Raw genomic sequence first — 17,830 nt, 5'->3', positions numbered from 1 at the left:
ACCTCCACCCAGATCACCACAGAGTCCAACAAATTCACAGTGTGAACCACTCTCCATCTCAGTCCCAGCAGATCAGACTCTGACATACCAGTACACTTTCTCCTCCTGGACATGGGGCAGCTGCCTCCACAGTCACCATGGCATGGCATGTGGTATTCCTCACAGTTCCCTACAGCTGCATCAGAGAAGAATCCTGGAAAATATATGTAAGCTCTCTTCCTCTCAGGCCCCTCTTCCTGAACCTGCCCAGAGTCTCTCATTAGCTAGTAAACTCCATCTTGGCCTTTGGAAGGTAGCAGTTCCTCTACTGGGGGATCAGAGGTCAAATACTTCAGACAGTTGGAGCCTTCTCAGCTCCACCCTTGCTCCCTCGGGCCAGACAGAGCCCTACTCAGGGGAATTTGTTTTTAAAGAATTTTCCAATCTCCCAGAACACTTCTTGTTTCTTTTTCAAGGCACATAGGATGTTACACACTCAATATACAGCACAGCCATTTCTATTCCATACCTGGGAAGTCCTGCATCTGAACCTCAGTCAAAATCAGAGAGTAACAAAGCAAAAAAGTGAATTTGAATGTAAGGTAAAGTGGAAAGGAAATAGCTGTTCCCATGCAGGGTGGAGTAAGATATTTATAGATAAGAGCCAGAGACACCAGCAAGGGGGAGGGGGTCGTGGGAGGGTATCCAGAGTGTACATGCCATGAGCCATATGAAGACAGGAAGGAGGAGAGGACCATGAGGAAGACCTAGAAGTCAGGGTTGTAAATGATAGAGGAAAAGCACCAGCTAACCCAGAATGATTGGATTCCATAAGGAAGGGAAGCTAGGAGAAGGGCAGCCCAACACTAGGCTAGAGGGTGGGGTATGCCAAGCATTACCTTGCAGTAAGTAGGGACTGAGTGATGCTAGGAGAACCTGACAGCCAGGTTTCTATTGATTTGTTAAATAGGCACCCAGACTTTGTCTCAGGCTTTAAGACTTAATTGTAGGGAGAAATGAAAAGGTTGAAGTAACTTAAGGATAACCTATATTGTTATTTTAAAATTTGGAACAGGTTTTATGGTCCATAATAATTCAGAGACTAAACATATGTAGTAGAGCACAACAAGATTTACTCCCGTCTTTTCTCTCACCTTGTACATTTTCAAACAGGAAAAATAACATTCTTGTCAGGTAAAGCTAGACTAGTGTGCGCATGTATTCTGGGTTGGTGGAACTAAACAAACTTCAGAAATTTGGTTTTTAGAAATGAGTTCATTTCCTCATGCCTATTTTTGATTGCCTTGGTCTGTGACCCTCCAAAAGTGGATAGCTGGAATTTTACTGATCATCTTAAACTGAATACCTGACTACTCATTGCTAATACCAATTACTGTCAAATGAGTAAACCTCTCACTTTTCTTCCTCCCCATCTATTTCTGTGCTGTGACTACATTACTTCTAAGTTGGTCAGGGAAAACAATTCTTACAGAAGTCCCCTTTATTTGTACTTGCCCCCGCAAATCCAAAAAGGACAGAGCACAATCATTCACTGGTGCCTCTTTCTGCTGAATTAGTAGTTAGGGACTGTCTTCCAGGCAGTGGGAATCAGAGGATTAAGTGCTTAAAAAAATCTTAACTACACAGCATGAAGAAAGGGTGAGCTATAGGTGCTGTTGCTCTAAGCAGAAATAAATATGAAAGCCTCTGAGAAAAAGAATGAATATTTTAATTATTGGAAAACATTGGCATGAGGAGAAACAAATAAAAGATTAGAGCAGTGATACATAAAGAAGAAAATTCTAAAAACACCATCAATTGACCTTTTAGAATAATAAACATAATGTGAAAAACACATAGGTAAACTGATTTTGGAAAAGAGCAGAAACTTCTCTGGTAGAGGGAATAGCTGTAATAAGACAGTTATTGACCTTGCCGCTATGAGCACTGTTAGTTGCTGAGATCTTTAACCTGACACACATAGCTACAGCCAATGGCCCCTTAAGTGAAATTGCAATATTCACTTACTCAAGCTAACCTAACCAAATTACAACCAAACATCCGATCAGCTTTTATTCACCTGCATGAATTAATACAGCTGGCAAGTTACAAATCCACACACCCTGCTAGAATCAGGTCCTTCTTTACAATGGGGACTTCTACCTGTAGTGAGTCTCAAAACTTAGTCTGTGCTCTAGCTACTGTCTACCCCGTTTCACTGGGCATTTACTGCAGACCTTCTGGTCTGCTCTGAAAGCAGAAGCTGTGCTACACATGTTACAGAAATGCTCAGTTCATTACATTACTCAAATGAGTAATTTTGTTTCTTTCTTTGTTTGTCTTATTTTTCAAGGCAGTGTTTCTCTGTGTAGCCTTGGCTGTCCTGAACTCACTTTGGAGACTATGCTGGCCTCGAACTCACAGTGATCCCCTGTCCCTGCCTCCTGTGCATTGGGATGAAAGGTGTGTGCCATGACCACCTGGCCCCTACTGGGCAGCCACCCTGAGCTCACCAGGTCAGAGCTGTTGAACCTGTCTGTTCTCCCTTCAAAACATTCAGGGACTTCCCTTCTTCTTCTTTCTGGAATCAGGGTGCATAGCTTGCAAAGCCTATCACTCATCTTACAGTGGAGTATTCAATCTGTGCCACAACTGAAAGGGTACCCAAATAGTCAAAATTAGGGAGACAGTTTACTAAACAAAAGTTTTGCTTTTGTGGCTTCATGCTGTGTACAGCTACCTTTCACATGATACATATGAAAAATACCTGGGACCAAAGAAAGATTCCTTCTATCAGTTCCATTCACCTAGAGAACCTTGACTAGCATAGCTGTGTAATTGTTTTTCACTTTCCCACTCGAGAAGAGTTGAAGGCTAATAACAGTGTTTCCCAGTGTTTATCATCTGTTTCCTGCTTTTCCTGCATGATTGTCTCATAACTCCCTGGTAAAAAGAAGCAGTAGTTTGCCTGTACCCAGCCTGAAGACACAAAACTAAAGTCTTGTCTCCTAACATTGCTCTTTCCTAGTGGGACGTATGGATAACTCCACTGCAAGTTGAAAAATGGGCTCTTCAAGTTACCCACCTACATAGAGGAGGAAGCATGGGAAGTGGCTACTGGCTGTGTGACTTGTTGAGGTCAGGATCACTGTCCACAGAGGGGAGGAGCAGGAGGCTGTGGTGAGGAAGCACAAGCAGTGTGACCTCCCCGGGTTAGTTGGGAAAACAGATGTTGAGGCCATTGGAGGACAGTGCTACTGAAATGCAAGTCTCTACAGCTCTGGAAAAAGTTTTGCCCTGGGTAGGAAGCTTGGGCCAGCAACCATGATTCTGTGCCCCTCCAGAGCATGCTAACCTGGAGAGGTGTATATGTCACTCAAGACGAAGTGGCCCATCAGGTCCTCCAGGTAGAGACACGCCCCAGGTCAGATGGGGAGGCAGGTACCTCCGGGAATCATGCTGAAGAGTCAGCTGTGTGACTGCGCAGGCTTGGGTGGTTCCTCCTGGTGTGCTGTGACCTCTGCTGCTGGGTGTTGTGAGACAAGCTCAAGCAACTGCCAAAGTCCCGACATGGTGAGTGGAGGGTCACTGCCCACAAACGGGAGGAGCAGGCTGCTGTGGAGAGCTAGCTGGAGTGGTGGGGCTGTGTGGGAAGACAGACCAGTAGGCTATTGGAGAATACGCACACGTGCTACTGGAATGCCAGTCTCTGCAGATCTGGAAATGTATGGCCCTTGACAGGAAGCCTGGGCCATGAACTCTTTTCCTGTGTCCCTTCCGGACACTCTAATTCTAAGGGAGGTGCTCATGTCGTTCGAGACTTGCTGGCCAATCAGAGTCTCCATGTGGACCAGCCAGTATGAAAATGAGGCTCTTTGTTCTGCCTGCCATGTACAGGTGCAGCTCTTTAGCTGAGCTTTCTTTAATGGTTCTGTGTGATTAGATTTGAGCACTGCTGCTGAGTGCTGTGAGGGAAGCTCAGACAAGGCCCGAAATGACAACACGGTGAGTTCAGGGTTACTGGGAAATGATGGGTTATCTCCACATGTGGAATAAGCCAATGGAAGCCAGATTGAATGTAAAAAGGGCAAGTTTACTTGGGAACTGAAACTCCTGGCCTAGTTCAGTAGCCTCAGGGGACAAGGCCAGAGGAAATCATCTGCCAAGCCCCCAAGTATGGCAACACGGATGGCAATGAAGGAAGATGAAGTATCTGCCACCTGCTGTACTAGGGAAGCCCTTGGCCCCAGAGGTGGGGCTTGGAGCATCTGAAAGAATGCTAAGAATGTGCAGAGGCTTTCCTTGCAGGGGGCAAGGTTAGAGAAAGAAGTAGGATTTTACAGAGCATGTAGGGGAGGCAGAGGGCAACTGCAGATGCCAACAGAACACCCACAATGGGGAGGATCAGAAAGGTGAGCAGCAGGAGCTGGTGTGGTGGGTCCTCCCTGGGGCTGTGTGATAAGCAACGGCCACCTTTGGGGTCCTATGTGACCCTTCTGCCTTACTGGTCCTGGACCTGGACATGCAGACATGCACCTGGCCACTGAATAACTTCCTGTGGGTCTGCATTTGGGCAATTCCTTAGGAACTTGGGCTGATGCATAGAAATGCTCTAGGGAGGATGCCAACCTTGGAAAGCCTTATTTTCTGTAGGATCTGCTACAAGTTCTGCCCTTAGCATTTAACGTTTAGGTGTAAGATCCTCTCTCTCCTCTCGAGTTTGTCTCATTGTATGAAGCTTCACTTGACGTCATAAACATCTCCCTTTTATTTCAGTTCCCCCTGTGAGCAGTATACAAGATGCAATTCTTACAAGCCTTACTTGACATAAGACATAGCTTGTGCAAAACCTCCTCACCTCAGCTTTTGTACTTTTTATCTTCCACTTTTCCTTTCTTTCTCATCCTCTGGGACCTTCCAGTTAGGACTCTGTCACTAATGTTTGAAAGCACTGGGTCCTTAAAAATACTTCTGTCACTGTCATTGCTGAGGAAATGTCTTAAGTGGCTAGGCTTGCTGGGTCCAGTCCATATTTAAATTGTTCAAAACATAACCTGGGGACTAAATTTAAAGAAATTTAATGGCAACAGCATGTAGAATGCAAAATCTGTTTTTAGCTGTCACTACAAAGATTTTTATTAGCAATTTTTTATTTGATTGTATTATGATTTCTGTGTAGCAAGGCATATTAATTCTAGCACAGCTGCATCTAATGTCTTGGAGAAAAGTCTTTGTGATAAAGCTATGCTACCCCAGGGGGGCCTGGACAGCTGTCTTTTTCCCAGAGAAATGGCCTTGCTTTCTTCTTGACTAAACTTCCTATGTTCTTTAATTAAAGGAGTGTACCACAGCAGAGTTTTGAAATAACTCATTTTACTCGATTAGTGAACTGTCCATTTCCATATCAGGAGTAAAGATTTTCATATGGATCATGGCTTCTGTCTTCAGATCAGAACAGGATGCACAGTTTATGTTTACACTGCAGGGTGAAGCAGCACAGGCCATAACTAGCTCACAGACTAATGTATAGGGCAGTTAGCTGCGAGAGTCAATACTATGAAGAAAGACCTGATGGAGGCCAAGTGAGTGATGATGTCATTTCCCAGAATGGATTAACTCATGCAGAATCAAGCAACAGGTAAACCCTTCTCTGCCATGGACTCTTTTTGTGAACTATGTATACTTTGCAAGAAAGTTTCCAAGTCCCCTACTGAGGATCTCCAGCAGCCAGGCAGGGCTGTTCCAAGTTTTGGCCCTGGAATCCCCCTACGTCATCCCCTGGCTGTCCCCTTTTTACATCTTCTGCTTACCTGGGTACCGCCCGTGTGTGTTGTCCATAAGAAGGGTTCTCAGATCTTCAGCTTGTGTTGTTGGCTGATCTACCTCTCCAGACAGCAACACCCCAGGACTGCACAGCTGCTGTGGCTAAATCTCCACAGTGCTGGGATGAGCGATCACACTCCTGGAGAAACTGAGAAGCTGAAGCCATGGAAAAGGCAGCAGCACCCAAAGCATCAGTTGTAGTTGCTGCTGACAGGGAACTCACAGGGTGGGAGATTTGTTCAACTGGAGCTACTCTGTGAGCTCCAGTGCCACCTCTATTGTAGGTTTAGATTTTTCAAAACCTACTTTATTTAGGGTTCCTAAATCCCTTTATCTTCCTTTTAATCTACCAACCAGAGGTAGGGGAGAAAGAAGGTTGATAGAAAAAGGGGGTGTGAACTAGTTTAGAAGCAGTTCTTTGGGGGAGATTCTATCCTTCCTGGCAGGATACCAGAAATCCAGTCCAATAGGAAGCACCATACAATACCATGAATCAGTGACAGTGACACAATCCACCAGAGCCAGCAAGTCTCCACCTAGTAGGTATGAGTCAGCAGAACTGGCCAGAATCAGCCAGAATACCACAAGAAGTTGTGGCAAAAGGCTCTCTATGAAATGAAGCCTATGGTGCACAATTCAACACTTGCTGTTTCAGTTCAGTACTTGCTGCCTAGTTCAATACTTGCTGCTTAGAATACAACAACAGAGGATGAATGCTTGTTCTGCTTGAGTTAAAGATAAATGTCTGTTCTGTTGGAGTTAAGCAATATTACCCTGCTTTGTTTCTTTCTCAGGAGAAGAGTAGGGCACTAGCACATCCCCAATATCCCCTACCTTATATCCCATCGAATCAGTTTAAAATGCTTTGTCTATCCACCTAGGCACTGTGTAGCAGGAATAGAACTAATTCTTCTTGTATGAGTTACACACAATACCTGAAATAAAATTGAATCTTCCTGATTATCTTTTTAAATTACTCTGTGAATGACTGAGTCACAGTCTTTTTTCTCATACCCATAGTACATTCTTGACCAGTGAGTACTTGTGAAATGATCAGTAAACTTTCTCTGGCCTGAGTTTGGTGTCCAAGTGGTCAGTGTGGGCTCTTCCTGAACCCCAAGAGGCCAAAGCCAGCAGGCTTATAGGCTTAAGAAGGTTTCAGCTGCAGATCAGCCAATTAAAGCAGGCAAAAATGTTAATGGTGAAGCATGCTCTCATCAGAATGGCTGATTGCTATGTCTGTGAGAGATTATATTGATTGATGAGTGATGTGGGAGGCTCTTCCACTAGGGTTGCAGTATCCCTAGCAAGTGTGCCTGGGTTGGAAAAAAGATCAGGCTGCAAATAAGAGAGTGCTCAAGTAAGCAAGCAAGCCATGAACAATGTTTGTCCATGGTTCTTGCTATAATTTTCTAAGTTGAGTTTCTATTCTAACCTTACACAATGCTGGACTGTGAAAGAATCATCTAAAAAAACAGCAAGTGGGGCAGAAGAAAATTCAGGTTTAGAGAGAAAACAGAACTAGGTAGTTTTAGATGGCAGTCAAATCCTGAAAGAGAAGAAGGGATTTTCAAGGAGCTTAGCACCAGTAAAGAGAAAGCCCTACTCTGCATTGGAAGCCTAAGATGGGCAACACCCATTCTTGCTACACCTTAAATGAATGGAAAGTATAGGCAAAGTGATTGCAAAGACGGAACTTCATATAAAACCTGCTGCAACTCTGGTCCATGGCTGGCATATTTCATCTCAGTTTAGAAACCAAAGTGGCAGGATCACCCATTGTTGTAGTATTTTGTTTTGTTTTGTTTTTTAATTATTTATTATTTATACAGTATTCTGTCTGCAGGCCAGAACAGGGCACCAGATCTCATCATAGATTGTTGTGAGCCACCATGTGGTTGCTGGGAATTGAACCCAGGACCTTTGGAAGAACAACCAGTGTTCTTAACCTCTGAGCCATCTCTCCAGCCCCCATTGTACTGGTTTTTAAAACAAGAATGATGCACAATTCAAGGTCATGTATTCTGTCTCTGTGACTTCAGTTCAACATTGCTCTAGCTATTTATGCTTTGAAGAGACAGTGCCTCAGTAAAGAAACTATAAGATTTCATTTCACCAGGCTTTGGACATGTAGACCAGGTTGCATTTTGAGACTATAAGATGTTGAGATACCTAGGCTATGAGAAATATATCATGGAGAGATGCATATACTGAGTTAAAGTAACAAAACTGAGTAATGTATGAGATATTGCAGTCATAGGACCATCTATAGCCTGTGAAAATGAAGCCCCATGTATCTGAGTCAGAGCTATGGCACTTGGTGTTTGTACTGCTGGTTTTGGTTTTGTTTTGTTTTGTTTTGTTTGTTGGTTGGTTGGTTGGTTGGTTGGTTGGTTGGTTTGCCTCCATCAATCTTGCCTCAATTTATATACATTCCTTCAATTGGAATGGGAAGGTTTATTATGTGCCATTGTATATTGGAAAGATATCACTTTGTTCCAGATTTTAGAAGATAGAGCAATCAAAGTATTTTCAGGAGAGTCAGAAGACTCTTGGAATTCTTGAATAGTGTATGAGCTGTTGAAGACCATTAGGATCATTGAAGTTAAATAAAATATATTTTCATTGTGAGTCAATAATGACCAATATCAGAATATAATTGGTTAAGACAGAAAGACTCTAGGTAGAATTATGTCTTTACACACTTATTTCCCAATTATTTATTTATTTATTTATTTATTCATTTTGGCTCTCTTTGGGGAGCTTTTAGAGTAGACGTTTTCCTAGATTTCTTATTGGGGATAGGATTTGAGAGTCTGTAGACTCAACCCATTTTATGTTTTTGTTTCTACTGTTTTGAGTTTGAAACTGTTTGTTCAGCTTCCTTCTCATGCTGTCACACATCCACGACTATAGACTGTGCCCCTAAATCACATAAGATATAGTAGAAGCAGTTAGTATTCAATGCTAAGCTATTTTGCTAGCCTTATTTTAAATTAATGAACTAATTAATTAAATCCCTTTACAGCCTGACCTCTCCCTCCTCTACTCCCAGGCCCACCATCATTCCCCCTTTCCCCAAGTTGCCCTCCTTCTCCTCAGTGAAGGGGAGGTCCACAAGTGTTATCAACCTCCCCTGACATCTCAAGTTGCAGCAGGACTAAGAACATCCTTTCCCACTGATACCTAAGGAGGCAGCCCAGATAGGGAAAAAGGGATCCAAAGTCAGACAGCATAGTGAAGATGGCTCCTATTCCCATTGTTAGGGGACCCACATGTTCACCAAACTGCACATCTTCTATATATGTGTAGTCAGCCTATGTATGCTCTTTGATTATGGTTCAGTTTCTGTGAGTCCCCATGAGTTCAAGATAGTTGACTGTAGGTTTTCTTGTGGTGTCCTCAACTGCCCAGGATCCCACTATCTTTCTTTCCAACTTTCCCTGAAATTTCCTGGGCTCTGCCTATTCTTTGGCTTTGGGTCTCTGTGTCTGTTTCCATCAGCTGATGGAGAAAGACTCTCAGAAAACACTTATGCTAGACACCTGTCTGCAAGCCTAGCAGAGTATCATTAATAGCATCAGGGATTGGCTCTTTCTCCTTTGGGTAGGTCTTATGTTGAGCAGCAAGTTATTTGCTTGCCATTTCTTCAATCTCTAATCCATCTTTATCCCTATACTTTTTGTAGACATAATAAATTTTGGGTCAAAGGCTTTAAGGGTGGTTTTATGTCCCTCTCTCTCCACTGGAAGTCCCACCTGGCTATAGTAGGTGGCAACTTCAGGCTCTTACCCCCTGATGTTATGGGTCTCAGCTAGAGACACCCCCAAAGATTACAAGGATGCTTCCTTTCCCAGGGATGCCCCCTCCTGCAAAAGAATGTTAATTCAGAAGATGGCTGGTCTCATAAGAGATCCTGTGCAAAGACTTTCTTAGGTGTATGTAACCCAGCAGGCAAGAGATCACATCCAAAGGTCTTCTACGTCTGTGTGATCCAGTTGTAATACAAAACATGCCTTTAATCCAGGAGACAGAAGCAAACAGATTTGAGTTTAAGGCCAGCCTGGTATAGAGCAGGTATCAAGTAAAGAGAAGCTTAGATCCAGGCATGTTGATATAGTCCTTTAATCCTAATTGAAGGTTAAGTTAATTTAAAGAAGGAAGCAGCACCCAGGCTTGATAGTGATATGATTGTGTGGAAGAAGAGGTGATGAATCAGAGAAGATGTGGTAGAATAGGATATGGCCAACTCCCACTAGAGAGAGCCCAGGGAAGCTACTTAAGAGGCATTTGTACAGAGAGAGGAAGCAGTTGTAGCAGGAACCAGACCACAAACAAAATGAGATTTCTTTCTCTTGCCAAAAGCTCAATGATGGCTCCTTTACTTTAGGGGTTTTCTTCTGCTAAAATCAAATTAAGCTCCTCACGAATGAATGATTATAAAAGGTGTAGTCTTCAAGGTAAGTAAATGCTTAAATAGAAATGGATCAGGGAATAATGATTTTACAAACAGTATTGCTTCTGGGCAGTGGTGGCATATGCCTTTAATCCCAGCACTTGAGAGGCAGAGGCAGCCAGAAGCTGTTAGTTCCAGTCCAGCCTGGTCTACAAAGGGAGTCCAGGACAGTCAAGGATACACAGAGAGACCCTGTCTTGAAAAATAAACAAACAAAAAGAAACAAAAAACCAAACAACGACAAAAATACTATTGCTACCCAACACATCTTCCTCAGTGGGTAGATGAAAAACGTACAGTTTTATTAGTCAAGGTTCCTAACATGAGCACAACTGGTAGAGTGGATCTCATTCTGTGTATTTTGAAAGTAAATTTTTGAATGTCTCACAACTGTGGTCCAGCTAGTTCATCGTTGGATATCTACCAAAAGAAAGGTAAAGACTCCAGAACTCGTTTGGTCCATGAGGCTGGATGTCTAATCTGGTTCTCAGTATACTCCAGAAGTCCAAAAATTAGGATGTAAAGACAATAAAGGAATGAAAATTTCCTAGGCAAGAAAGCTTCCTTCTTCGATATCTTCTTTTTCTGTTTGTTTGTTTTTTCGAGACAAGGCCTTGAACTCACAGTGATCCCCTGCCCCTGCCTCCTGAGCATTGGGATGAAAGGTGTGTGCCATGACCGCCAGGCCCCTACTGGGCAGCCACCCTGAGCTGACCAGGTCACAACTGCTGTACCTGTCTGTTCTCCCTTCAAAACTTTCAGGCACTTCCCTTCTTCTTCCTTTAATAAGGGTGCATACCTTGCAAAGCCTATCACTCAACTTGGAGTGGAGTATTCAATCTGTGCCACAACTGAAAGGGTACCCAAATAGTCAAAATTAAGGAAACAGTTTATTAAACAAAAGTTTTGCTTTTGTGGCTTCATTCTGTGTACAGCTACCTTTCACATGATAGATATGAAAAAAACCTGGGACCAAAGAAAGATTTCTTCTATCAGTTCCATTCACCTAGAGAACCTTGCTAGCATAGCTGTGCAATTGTTTTTCACTTTCCCACTCGGGAAGAGTTGTAGGCTAACAACAGTGTTTCCCAGTGTTTGTCATCTGTTTCCTGCTTTTCTCCCAGGGTGTCTCATAACTCCCTGGTAAAAAGAAGCAGTAGTTTGCTTGTACCCAGCCCGAAGACACAAAACTAAAGCCTTGTCTCCTAACATTGCTCTTTACCTGTGAGACATATGGATAACTCTACTGCAAGTTGAGAAATGGGCTCTTCAAGTTACCCACCTAGAGGCCGGGCGTGGTGGTGCACGCCTTTAACCCCAGCACTTGGGAGACAGAGGCGGGGGGATCGCTGTGAGTTTGAGGCCAGCCTGGTCTACAAAGTGAATCCAGGACAGCCCAGGCTAACACAGAGAGACCCTGTCTTGAAAAACCAAAAACAAAAACAAACAACAACAAAAAAAAAGTTACCCACCTACATAGAGGAGGAAGCAAGGGAAGTGGCTACTGGGTGTGTGACTTGTTGAGGTCAGGGTCACTGTCCACAGAGGGGAGGAACAGGAGGCTGTGCTGAGGAAGCACAAGCAGTGTGTCCTCCCTGGGTTAGTTGGGAAGACAGATGTTGAGGCCATTGGAGGACAGTACTACTGAAATGCAAGTCTCTACAGCTTTGGAAAAAGTTTGCCCTTGGGAAGGAAGCTTGGGCCAGAAACCATGATTCTGTGCCCCTAACAGAGCATGCTAACCTGGAGAGGTGGATATGTCACTCAAGACTAAGTGGCCATTCAGGGCCTCCAGCTAGAGACACGCCCCAGGTCCGATGGGGAGATTGGGTACTTCCGGGAATCTTGCTGAAGAGTCAGCTTTGTAGCTGTGCAGGCTTAGGTGGTTCCCCGTGGTGTGCTGTGACCTCTGCTGCTGGGCGGTGTGAGAGAAGCTCATGCAAGTTCCGCAGTCCTGACTTAGTAAGTGGAGGGTGACTGCCCAGAAATGGAAGGAGCAGGCTGCTGTGGAGAGCTAGCTGGAGTGGTGGGGCCGTGTGGGAAGACAGACCAGTAGGCTATTGGAGAATATGCACACGTGCTACTGGAATGCCAGTATCTGCAGATCTGAAAATGTATGGCCCTCGACAGGAAGCCTGGGGCATGAATTATTGTGCTGTGTCCCTTCAGGACACTGTAATTCTAAGGGGGGTGCTCATGTCACTCGAGATTGGATGGCCAGTGTGAAGATGAGGCTCTTTCTTCTGGCTGCCATGCATAGGTGCATCTCTTTAGCCGAGCTTTCTTTAATGGTTCTGTGTGATGTACTTTGAGCACAGCACCTGAGTGCTGTGAGGGAAGCTCAAGTAAGGTCTGAAATGACAACCTGGTGAGCTCAGGGTCACTGTGGGCTGATGGGTTATCTCCACAGGTGAAATAAGCCAGTGGAAGCCAGATAGAATGTAAAAATGGCAAGTTTACTTGGGAACTGAAATTCCTGGGCTAGTTCAGTAGCCTCAGGGGACAAAGCCAGAAGAAATCACACCCCACCCCCAAGTATGGCAACAAGGATTGCAGGTGAAGGAAGATGAAGTATCTGCCACCTGCTGTACTAGGGAAGCCCTTTGTCCCAGGAGTGGGGCTTGGAGCATCTCAAGGAAAGCTAAGAATGTGCAGAGGCTTTCATTGCAGGGGGCAGGGTTGGAGAAAGAAGTGGGATTGAACAGAGCATGTAGCGGAGGGGGAGGGCAACTGCAGATGCCAACTGAACACCCACAATGGGGAGCATCAGAAAGGTGAGCTGCAGGAGCTGGTGTGGTGGGTCCTCCCTGGGGTTGTGTGATAAGCAGAGGCCAGATGCGGCCAGCTTTGGGGTCCTATGTGACCCTAGTGCCTTCCTGAACCTGGACCTGGAACTGGCCACTGAATAACTTCTTATGGGGCTGCATTTGGGCAATTCTTTTGGAGCTTGGGCTGGTGTATAGAAATGTTCTAGGAAGGATGCCAACCTTGGAAAGCCTTAATTTCTGTGGAATCTTCTACAAGTTCTGCCCTTAGCATTTAAAGTTTAGGTGTAAGATCCTCTCTCTCCTCTCGAGTTTGTCTCCTTGTATGAAGCTTCACTTGACGTCATAAACATCTCCCTTTTATTTCATTTCCCCCTGTGAGCGGTATACAAGATGCTATTCTTACAAACCTTACTAGACATGAGACATAACTTGTCCAAAACTTCCCGACCTCAGCTTTTGTACTTTCTATCTTCTACTTTTCCTTTCTTTTTCATCCTCTGCGACCTTCCACTTAGGAGTTTGTCACTGATGTTGGAAGCACTGGTGTCCTTATGAAATACTTCTGTCACTATCATTGCTGGGTAAATGTCTTAAGTGGCTAGGCTTGCTGTGTCCAGTCCATATTTAAATTGTTCAAAACATAACCTGGGGACTAAATTTAAAGACATTTAATGGCAGCAGCATGTTGAATGAAAATCTGTTTTGAGCTGTCATTACAGAGATTTTTTATTAGTAATTTTTTATTTGTTTGTATTATGATGTCTGGGTGACAAGGCATATTAATTCTAGCAAAGCTGCATCTGTATTTGAGAAAACTCTTTCTGATAAAGCTCTGCTAACTCAGGGGCGCCTTGACGGCTGTCTATTTCCCAGAGAAATGGCCTTGCTTTCTTCTTGACTAAACTTCCTAAGTTCTTTAATTAAAGGAGTGTACCCCAGAAGAGTTTTAAAATAACTCATTTTAGTCAATTTGTGAACTGTCCATTTCTATATCAGTAATAAAGATTTACATGTGGATCATGGCTTCTCTCTTCAGAATAGAACAGGATGCACAGTTTATATTTACACTGCAGGGTAAAGCAGGACAGGCCATAACTAGCTCAGAAACTAATGTTCAAGGCAGTCAGCTGAAAGAGCTGAAGAAAGACCTGATTGGGGAAAGGTGAGTGATGATGTCATCTCCCAGCATGTATTAACTCATGCCTGTGAATGGAAACAGACCAGATCGGTGGGTAAACATTTTCATATCAGTTAGCTGAAGCAGTTTTCTATTCATATTATTCATACAGAATCAAGCAACAGGTAAACCCTTCTCTGCCATGGACTCTTTTTGTGAACTATGTATACTTTGCAAGAAAGTTTCCAGGTCCCCTTCTGAGGATCTCCAGCAGCCAGGCTGGGCTGTTTCAAGTTTTGGCCCTGGAATCCCCCTACATCATTCCCTGGGTGCCCCCTTTTTACATCTTCTGCTCACATGGGTGTCACCTGCGTGTGTTCCATGAGAAGGGTTCTCAGATGTTCAGCTTGTGGTGTTGGCCTCTCCACACCTCCAGACAGCAACACCCCAGGACTGCAGAGCTGCTGTGGCTAAATCTCCACAGTGCTGGGATGAGCGATCACACTCCTGGAGAAACTGAGAAGCTGAAGCCATGGAAAAGGCAGCAGCCCCCAAAGCATCAGTTGTAGTTGCTGCTGACAGGGAACTCACAGGGTGGGAGATTTGTTCAACTGGAGCTACTCTGTGATCTCCAGTGCCAACTCTATTGTAGGCTTAGATTTTTCAAAACCTACTTTATTTAGGGTTCCTAAATCCTTTTATCTTCCTTTTAATGTACCAACCAGAGGTAGGAGAGAAAGAAGTTTGATAGAAAAAAGGGGTGTGAACTAGTTTAGAAGTAGTTCTTTGGGGGAGATTCTATACTTCCTTGGCAGGATACCAGAAATCCAGTCCAATAAGAAGCACCAAACAATACCATGAGTCAGTGACAAGAGATGATAAATGCTTGTTCTGCTTGAGTTAAAGATAAATGTCTGTTCTGTTGGAGTTAAGCAATATTACCCTTCATTGTTTCTTTCTCAGGAGAAGAGTAGGGCACAAGAACATCCCCAGTACCCCCTACCTTATATCCCATGGAATCAGTTTAAAATACTTTGTCTATCCACCTAGGCACAATGTAGCAGGAATAGAATTAATTCTTCTTGCCTGGGTAGGATACAATATATCTGAAATAAAATTGATTCTTCCTGATTATCTTTTTAAATTACCCTGTGAATGGTCTGGGTTACAGTGTCCTTTCTCAAACCCATACTATGTTCTTGACCAGTCAGTCTTTGTTAAATGGTCAGTAAACTATCTCTGACCTGAGTTATGTGTCCACGTGGTCAGTGTAGGCTATTCCTGAACCCCAAGAGGCCAAAGCTAGCCGACTTCTAGGCTTAAGAAGGTGTCAGCTGCAGATAAGCCAATTAAAGCAGGCAAAAATGTTAATGATGAGGCATGCCCTCATCAGAATGGCTGATTGCTATGTCTGTGAGAGATTATATTGATTGATGATTGATGTGGGAGGCTCTTCCACTAGGGTTGCAGTATTCCTTATCAAGTGTGCCTGGGTTGGAAAAGAGATCAGGCTGCAAATAAGAGAGTGCTCAAGTAAGCAAGCAAGCCAGGGAACAATGTTTGTCCATAGTTTTTGCTATAATTTTCTAGGTTGAGTTTCTATTCTAACCCTACAGAATGTTGGACTGTGGGCTGACAGAACCATCTGAAAAAGCAACAAGTGAGGCAGAAGAGAGTGCAGTCTGTGGGTTTAGAAAAAAACAGAACTAGGTAGTTTTAGATGGCAGTCAAATCCTGAAAGAGAGGAAGGGATTTCCAAGGAGCTTAGCACCAGTAAAGAGAAAGCCCTACTCTGCATTGGAACCCTAAGATGGGTAACATCCATTCTTACTACACCTTAAATTAATGGAAAGTATGAGCAAAATGATTGCAAAGAAGGAATTTCATATAAAACCTGCTGCAACTCTGGTCCATGTCTGGCATCTTTCTTTCTTTCTTTCTTTCTTTTTTTTTTTTTTTTTTTTTTCATTTTTTGAGACAAGGTCTCTCTGTGTTAGCCTTGGCTGTCCTGGAGTCACTTCGTAGAGCCGGCTGGCCTCGAACTCACAGCGATCCGCCTGCCTCTGCCTCCCAAATGCTGGGATTACAGGCGTGCGCCACCATGCCCAGCATGCCTGGCATATTTCATCTTAGTTTAGAAAACAAAGTAGGCAGGATCACCCATTGCTGTACTGGTTTTTTTAAAAATTATTCATTCATTATTGATACAGTATTCTGTCTGCAGGCCAGAAGAGGGCACCAGATCTCATTATAGATGCTTGTTAGCCACCATGTGGTTGCTGGGAATTGAACCCAGGACCTTTGGGAGAATAACCAGTGTTCTTAACCTCTGATCAATCTCTCCAGCCCCCATTGTACTGGTTTGTAAAACAAGAAAGATGCACAATTCAAGGTCATGTATTCTGTCTCTGTGATTTCAGTTCAACATTGCTCCAGCTATTTATGTTTTGTAGAGACGGTGCCCCAGTAAGGAAACTGTGAGATTTCATTTCACCAGGCTTTGGATATGTAACCCGTGTTGCATTTTGAGACCATAAGATGTTGACATACCTAAGCTCTGAGAAATATTTCATGGAGAGATGCATATACTGAGTTAAAGTAACAAAACTGAGTGATGAATGAGAAATTGCAGTCATAGGGCCATCTACACCCTGTGAAACTGAAGCCCCATGTATCTGAGACAAAGCTAGGGTACTTGGTGTTTGAGTTGCTGGATTTTTTTTTCTTTTTTTTGTCTCCATCCAATCTTGCCTCACTGTATGTACATTCCTCTCATATGAATGGGAAGGTTTATTCTGTGCCATTGTATATTGTAAAGATATCATTGGTTTCCAGATTTTAGAAAATATAGCTATGAAAAGATTTTCTGGAGTGTCAGAAGAGTCTTTGTTCTCTTCAATAGTGTATGACCTGTTGCAGACCATTAGGATCATTGAAGTTGAGTAAAATATATTTTCACTGTGAGTCCCTAATGACCAATATCAGAATATAATTTGTCAAATCAGAAAGACTCTAGGTAACATCATAATTTTAAATACTTATCTCCCCTTTTTTATCTAATTTAGGGGAGCTTTTGTACTAGGAGTTTACCTAGATGTCTTTTTGGGGATGGGATTTGAGTGTCTGTAGACTCAACCCATTTTATGTTTTTGTTTCTACTGTGCTGTGTTTGAAACTGTTTAGCTGCCTTCTCATGCTGTCATGGGTCCCAGACTATAGACCTGCCCCTAAGTCACATAGGATATAGTAGAAGCAGTTAGTATTCAATGTTAAGCTATTTTGCTAGCCTTCTTTTTAATTAATGAACTAATCAATTAAGTTACTTTACAGCCTAACCTTTCCCTCCTCTACTCCCAGTCCCACCATTATTCCCCCTTTCCCCAAGTATCCCTCCTTCTCCTCAGTGAAGGGGGAGGCCCACAAGTGCTATCAACCTCTCCTGGCATCTCAAGTTGCAGCATGACTAAGAACATCCTTTCCCACTGATGCCTAAGGAGGCAGCCCAGATAGGGAAAAATGGATACAAAGGCAGAGAGCATAGTCAAGAGGGCTCCTATTCCCATTGTTAGGGGACCCTCATGTTAACCAAACTGCCCATCTTATATATATAGGGGATCTAGGCTCAGCCTATGTATGCTCTTTGGTTATGGTTCAGTTTCTGTGAGTCCCCATGGACTCAAGATTGTT

At 43.5% G+C, this 17,830-nt stretch overlaps 1 protein-coding gene across 3 annotated transcripts in view; it reads right to left on the bottom strand.

The window, feature by feature from the left end:
- Positions 1-17,830, bottom strand: part of LOC311587536 (uncharacterized protein) — a 304,514-nt gene that overhangs the window by 227,493 nt on the left and 59,191 nt on the right. The window contains exon 1 of one of the 3 annotated variants that reach the window (XM_084764487.1): positions 12,048-12,116. The exons of the other annotated variants lie outside the window; for them this stretch is intronic. The gene's annotated coding sequence lies outside the window, so the exon portion shown is untranslated. Of the gene's footprint in view, positions 1-12,047; positions 12,117-17,830 lie in introns of those variants that run through there. 3 annotated transcript variants of the gene reach the window in all.

This window comes from Acomys minous (genome assembly GCF_964271855.1).
Source record: "Acomys minous genome assembly, chromosome: 16".
NCBI lineage: Eukaryota > Metazoa > Chordata > Mammalia > Rodentia > Muridae > Acomys > Acomys minous.
Note: the sequence above shows the minus strand (reverse complement) of the source record. Positions and strands in the feature narration are given on the sequence as shown.